The sequence below is a fragment of the Nycticebus coucang genome, chromosome 10, assembly GCF_027406575.1.
Source record: "Nycticebus coucang isolate mNycCou1 chromosome 10, mNycCou1.pri, whole genome shotgun sequence".
NCBI classification, from domain to species: Eukaryota; Metazoa; Chordata; class Mammalia; order Primates; family Lorisidae; genus Nycticebus; species Nycticebus coucang.
Window position 1 is genome coordinate 55457114 of NC_069789.1, and position 7668 is coordinate 55464781.

A 7668-nucleotide genomic window follows, 5' to 3' on the forward strand; every position below is an offset into this window, starting at 1 on the left:
GATGAGAAATGGAGGACAAAAACAGATCACTCTCTCAGAGAGCTCTGGGATAATTCAAAGAAAATCAATATTTGTCTTATAGGGATCCCTGAAAGCAACGAAGTGGCTTCACAAGACACAGAGTCTCTTCTCCATGAGTTTATGAAGGAGAACTTTCCAGACATGCCAAGAGATTCTGAAATTCAGATAGCAGACAGTTTCAGAACTCCAGCATGACTCAACCCGAATAAGACATCTCCCAGACACATCATACTCAATTTCACTAAAGTTAACATGAAGGAGGAAATTCTGAAAGCTGCCAGACGAAAGAAAACCATTACCTACAAGGGAAAGAATATTAGAATAACTGCAGATCTCTCTGCTGAAACCTTTCAAGCTAGAAGAGGATGGTCATCGACTTTTAATCTCCTAAAACAAAATAACTTTCAACCCAGGATCCTATACCCAGCTAAACTGAGTTTCATTTATGATGGAGAAATTAAATACTTCAATGACATTCACATGTTGAAGAAATTTGCCATAACTAAACCAGCTCTCCAGGATATTCTCAGACCTATCCTCCATAAAGACAAGCATAATCCTCCACCACAAAAGTAAACTCACCCAGAAAATTTTGATCAAATTCCAACTTCCACAGTCACGAAAGGATTAAAAATGTCCACTAAACTCTCAAAAGAGAGTTATCAATATTCTCAATTAATGTGAATGGTTTAAACTGTCCTCTAGAGAGGCACAGGTTGGCTGACTGGACACAGAAACTCAAGACAGATATCTGCTGCATCCAAGAATCGCATCTTACATTAAAAGACAAATATAGACTCAAGGTGAAGGGATGGTCATCTATACTCCTGGCAAATGGAAAGCAGAAAAAGGCAGGCATTGCAATCCTGTTCGCAGACGCAATAGGTTTTAAACCAACCAAAATAAGTAAGGATAAGGATGGACACTTCATATTTGTTAAAGGTAATATTCAATATAATGAGATCTCTATTATTAATATTTATGTACCCAACCACAGCACACCTCAATTTATAAGAGAAACTCTAACAGACATGAGCAACTTGATTTCCTCCACTTCCATAGTAGTTGGAGGTTTTAACACCCCCTTTAGCAGTGCTGGATAGATCCTCCAAAAAGAAGCTAAGCAAAGAAATCAACCATTCAACATCTGGACTAAACAGACATCTACAGAACATTTCATCCCAACAAAACTGAATACACATTCTTCTCATCATCCCATGGAACATACTCCAAAATCGACCACATCCTAGGCCACAAATCTAACCTCAGCAAATTTTAAAAAATAGAAATTATTCCTTGCATCTTCTCAGACCATCATGGAATGATCCATACCCATACAAAAACATGGAAGCTAAACAACCTTGTGCTGAAGGATAGATGGGCTATAGACGAGATTAAGAAGGAAATCACCAAATTTTTGGAACAAAACAACAATCAAGACATGAATTACCAGAACTTCTGGGATACTGCAAAGGCAGTCCTAAGAGGGAAATTTATAGCACTGCAAGCCTTCCTCAAGAAAACAGAAAGAGAGTAAGTTATTAACTTAATGGGACATCTCAAGCAACTGGAGAAGAAAGAACACTCCAACCCCAAACCCAGCAGAAGAAAAGAAATAACCAAAATCAGAGCAGAACTAAATGAAATTGAAAACAAAAGAATTATACAACAGAGCAATAAATCCAAATGTTGGTTTTTGAAAAGATCAATAAAATAGATAAACCTTTGGCCAACCTAACCAGGAAAAAAAGAGTAAAATCTCTAATTTCATCAACCAGAAATGGTAACGATGAAATAACAACAGACCCCTCAGAAATTCAAAAAATTCTTAAAGAATACTACAAGAAACTCTACTCTCAGAAATATGAAAATCTGAAAGAAATTGACCAATACCTGGAAGTACTCCACCTACCAAGACTTAGCCAGAACGAAGTGGAAATGTTGAACAGGCCTATATCAAGTTCTGAAATAGCATCAACTATACAAAATCTCCCTAAAAAGAAAAGCCCAGGACCAGATGGCTTAATGTCAGAATTCTACCAAACCTTTAAAGAAGAACTAGTACCTATACTACTAAACCTCTTCCAAAATATAGAAAAAGAAAGAATATTACCCAACACATTCTACGAAGCAAACATCACCTTGATCCCGAAACAAGGGAAAGACCCAACAAGAAAAGAAAATTATAGACCAATATCACTAATGAATATTGATGCTAAAATACTCAATAAGATCCTAACAAACAGAATCCAACAACACATCAAAAAAATTATACACCACGACCAAGTGGGATTTATCCCAGGGTCTCAAGGCTGGTGCAATATACATAAATCTATAAATGTAATTCAGCACATAAACAAACTAAAAAATAAGGACCATATGATTCTTTCAATTGATGCAGAAAAAGCTTTTGATAATATCCAGCATCCCTTCATGACCAGAACACTTAAGAAAATTGGTATAGAAGGGACATTTCTTAAACTAATAGAGGCCATCTACAGCAAACCCACAGCCAATATCGTATTGAATGGAGTTAAATTGAAATCATTCCACTTAGATCAGGAACCAGGCAAGGTTGCCCATTGTCTCCATTGCTCTTTAACATTGTATTGGAAGTTTTAGCCATTGCAATTAGGAAAGAAAAGGCAATCAAGGGTATCCACATAGGGTCAGAAGAGATCAAACTTTCACTCTTCGCAGAAGATATGATCGTGTATCTGGAAAACACTAGGGATTCTACTACAAAACTTTTATAAGTGATCAAGGAATACAGCAATGTCTCAGGCTACAAAATCAACACCCATAAATCTGTAGCCTTTATATATACCAACAATAATCAAGCTGAAAATACAGTCAAGGACTCTATTCCTTTCAAAGTAGTGCCAAAGATGATGAAATATTTGGGAGTATACCTAACAAAGGATGTGAAAGATCTCTACAAAGAGAACTATGAAACTTTAAGAAAAGAAATAGCTGAAGATGTTAACAGATGGAAAAACATACCATGCTCCTGGCTGGGAAGAATCAACCTTGTTAAAATGTCCATACTACCCAAAGCAATGTATAATTTTAATGAAATTCCTATTAAAGCTCCATTGTCATATTTTAAAGATCTTGAAAAAATAATACTTCATTTTATATGGAATCAGAAAAAACCTCGAATAGCCAAAACATTACTGAGCAATAAAAACAAAGCAGAAGGAATCATGCTACCAGACCTGAGACTGTACTATAAATCCATAGTGATCAAAACAGCATGGTACTGGCACAAAAACAGAGAAGTAGATGTCTGGAACAGAATAGAGAACCAAGAGATGAATCCAGCTACTTAAACCGTTATTTGATCTTTGACAAGCCAATTAAAAACATCCAGTGGGGCAAAGATTCCCTATTTAACAAATGGTGCTGGGTGAACTGGCTGGCAACCAGTAGAAGACTCAAACTGGACCCACGCCTTTCACCGTTAACTAAGATAGACCCTCACTGGATAAAAGATTTAAACTTAAAACATGAAACTATAAAAATACTTGAAGAAAGTGCAGGGAAAACTCTTGAAGGAATCGGCCTGGGTGAATATTTTATGAGGAGGACTCCCCAGGCAATTGAAGCAGTATCAAAAATACATTACTGGGACCTGATCAAACTAAAAAGCTTCTGCACAGCCAAGAACATTGTAAGTAAAAAAAGCAGACAGCCCTCAGAATGGGATAAAATATTTGCAGGTTATACCTCTGATAAAGGTTTAATAACCAGAATCCACAGAGAACTCAAACGTATTAGCAAGAAAAGAACACGTGACCCCATGTCAGGGTGGGAAAGGACTTGAAGAGAAACTTCTCCAAAGAAGACAGACGCACAATCTACAAACACATGAAAAAAATCTCATCATCCTTAATCATCAGAGAAATGCAAATAAAACTACTTTGAGATATCACCTAACCCCAGTAAGAGTAGCCCACATAACAAAATCCCAAAACCAGAGATGTTGGCGTGGATGTGGAGAAAAGGGCACACTTCTACACTGCTGGTGGGAATGCACACTAATACGTTCCTTCTGGAAGGATGTTTGGAGAATACTTAGAGACCTAAAAATAGACCTGCCATTCGATCCTATAATTCCTTTACTAGGTTTATACCCAGAAGACCAAAAGTCACAATATAACAAAGACATCTGTACCAGAATGTTTATTGCAGCCCAATTCATAATTGCTAAGTCATGGAAGAAGCCCAAGTGCACATCGACCCACGAATGGACTAGCAAATTGTGGTACATGTATACCATGGAATATTATGCAGCCTTAAAGAAAGATGGAGACTTTACCTCTTTCATGTTTACATGGATGGAGCTAGAACATATTCTTCTTAGCAAAGTATCTCAGGAATGGAAGAAAAAGTATCCAATGTACTCAGCTCTACTATGAAGCTAAATTATAGCTTTCACATGAAGGCTATAACCCAACTATAGCACAAGACTATGGGGAAAGGGCCAAGGAAGGGGAAGGGAGGGGTGTGGTGTTGGTGGAGGGAGGGTAATGGGTGGGGTCTCATCTACTGTGCATCTTAGAATGGGTACAGGTGAAACTTACTAAATGCAGAATACAAATGCCTACATACAGTAACTAAGAAAATGCCATGAAGGCTACGTTGAACAGTTTCATGAGAATATTTCAGATTATATATGAAACCCGCACATTGTACCCCTTGATTGCACTAATGTACACAGCTATGATTTAACAATAAAAATAAATAAATTTAATAAAAAAAAAGAAAGAAATTCACTTATACAATTGTGGGGACTAGCAAGTCTAAAATCTGCAGGGCAGACTGGTAGACTGGAAACTCTTGGGCAAGAGCTAATGGTGCTATCTGGAGGCAGAATTTCTTCTTCCTCCAGAACACCTCAGTTTTGCTCTTAAGTTCTTTCAACTGATTAAATGAGGCCCTCTCACACTATTGGGGGTAATCTCCTTTACTTTAAGTCAACTTGGTGTAGATGTTCACCACATATACAACATATGTTTGCAAGAACACCTGATTAGTTTGATTAAATAACTAAGTACTAGAGTCAAGCCAAACTGACACATAAAACTAACCATCACAGGGGAGAGAATGGCGGGTCCCGCACCGGCAGCCATCATGGACGAGGACTACTTCAGGACCGCGGCCGAGTGGGGCGATGAGGCAGACAGCAGCCAGCAAGAGGATGATTCAGGAGAAGGAGAGGATGATGCCGAGGTCCAGCAAGAATGCCTGCATAAGTTTTCTACTCGGGATTATATCATGGAGCCCTCCATCTTCAACACTCTGAAGAGGTATTTTCAGGCAGGAGGGTCTCCAGAGAATGTTATCCAGCTCTTATCCGAGAACTACACTGCTGTGGCCCAGACTGTGAACCTGCTGGCCGAGTGGCTTATTCAGACAGGTGTTGAGCCAGTGCAGGTTCAGGAAACTGTCGAAAATCACGTGAAGAGTTTATTGATCAAACATTTTGACCCCCGCAAAGCAGATTCTATTTTTACTGAAGAGGGAGAGACTCCAGCCTGGCTTAAACAAATGATCGCTCATACTACGTGGAGAGATCTTTTTTATAAACTGGCTGAAGCCCATCCAGACTGTTTGATGCTTAACTTTACTGTGAAGCTAATTTCTGATGCAGGGTACCAAGGGGAGATAACCAGCGTGTCCACAGCATGCCAGCAGCTAGAAGTGTTTTCTAGAGTACTTCGGACCTCTCTAGCTACAATTTTAGATGGAGGAGAAGAAAACCTGGAAAAAAATCTCCCTGGGTTTGCTAAGATGGTGTGTCATGGGGAGCACACATACCTGTTTGCCCAGGCCATGATGTCCGTTCTGGCCCAGGAGGAGCAGGGGGGCTCTGCTGTGCGCAGGATTGCTCAGGAGGTGCAGCGCTTTGCCCAGGAACAAGGTCACGATGCCAGTCAGATCACACTAGCCTTAGGCACAGCCGCCTCCTACCCCCGGGCCTGTCAGGCCCTCGGGGCCATGTTATCCAAAGGGGCCCTGCTGACATCACTGTGCTCTTCAAGATGTTCACAAGCACGGACCTTCCCCCCGTGGAACTGATCCGGGTGCCAGCCTTCCTAGACCTGTTCATGCAGTCACTCTTTAAACCAGGGGCTAGGATTAACCAGGAGCACAAGCACAAATACATCCACAGCTTGGCTTACGCAGCAAGTGTGGTTAAGACCTGGAAAAAGAACAAGCGAGTGAGCATCAATAAAGATGAGCTGAAGTCAACATCAAAAGCTGTTGAAACTGTTCACAATTTGTGTTGCAATGAGAACAAAGGGGCCTCCGAACTAGTGGCAGAATTGAGTACACTTTACCAGTGTATCAGGTTTCCAGTGGTGGCAATGGGTGTGCTGAAATGGGTCAACTGGACTGTATCGGAGCCAAGGTACTTCCAGCTGCAGACGGACCACACACCAGTGCACCTGGCGCTGCTGGACGAGATCAGCACCTGCTACCAGCACCTGCATCCCCGGGTCCTCCAGCTGCTTGTTAAGCTCTTTGAGATTGAGCACTCCCAGCTGGACGTGATGGAGCAGCTAGAGTTGAAGAAGACCCTGCTGGACAGGATGGTTCACCTGCTGAGTCGAGGTTATGAACTTCCTGTTGTCAGTTACATCCGAAAGTGTCTGGAGAAGCTGGACACTGACATTTCACTCATTCGCTATTTTGTCTGGATGGTGCTGGATGTTATCGCTCCTCCCTACACCTCTGACTTTGTACAGCTTTTCCTCCCGATCTTGGAAAATGATAGCATCGCAGGCACCATTAAGACAGAAGGTGAACACGACCCTGTGACAGAATTCATAGCTCATTGCAAATCTAACTTCATCATGATGAACTAATTTGGAGCATCCTGCCGAGCTGAAGCAGAACATTCCAGATGAGTTGTGGAAAAACCTTTCCCAGAAGCTGTTGTTTTAAGAGTCAGCATCTTGGAAATGGGTTCTGCTGGGAGGAGGTGGGTAGCTGTTTTAAAAAGGACAGTTTTAGCATCATAAGGGAAAAAGCTGCTACTACGAGCAGCCTCTCCGTGGTAAGCCCAGTACTGCCCCTGAATCTTGTTGGAGGAACTGGGCTCTGTGACCTCTCAGGGTGGACCCAACTGGTGGGAACTCAGAAACTGACACCTTCTGCCGAACCACTTTCAAAGGTGACCTGAGTTTTCTCACAAGAATCTGTTAGTTTGTTCCATTATTATTTTAATTTCCTAAGAACAATAAATTTTTAAAAAGGCAAAAAAAAAAAAAAAAAACTAACCATCACAGCAACTAAAAGAGTTAGAAAATAATTCTAAAGTATCACAAAGGTTGCAATTTCTGGGAGCCAATTGCTAAGGAAAATTATTGAAAATATTAAAAATTAGAAACTTAGTAGGCTCAGAGATACAAAACTCAGATCTCTGAGTAGGAGGCATTGCTCAGCCAATGCCTATTGTCTGCATTTATAGGAGGGGACCTGGGGGACTAGGACTCAAATCTCTGCAGAAAGGACATTGACTGGCTAATGCTGGTATCCCCAAGGGGGTAAGATGAAGCTGATTCTACAAGTCTTAGAGAAACTGATAACTGGATTCATCTGCTGCCATAAGAAGGAAATGCTTATGCTATGATGTAG

General features: G+C 40.7%; 1 pseudogene across 1 annotated transcript; it reads left to right on the forward strand.

Moving 5' to 3' along the window:
- Nucleotides 1-5128: 5128 nt before the first annotated feature.
- Nucleotides 5129-7243, forward strand: LOC128596670 (negative elongation factor D-like; annotated as a pseudogene). Its single transcript, XR_008383120.1, has one exon. The product of XR_008383120.1 is annotated as a negative elongation factor D-like (transcript).
- The last annotated feature ends 425 nt before the right edge of the window (nt 7244-7668 follow it).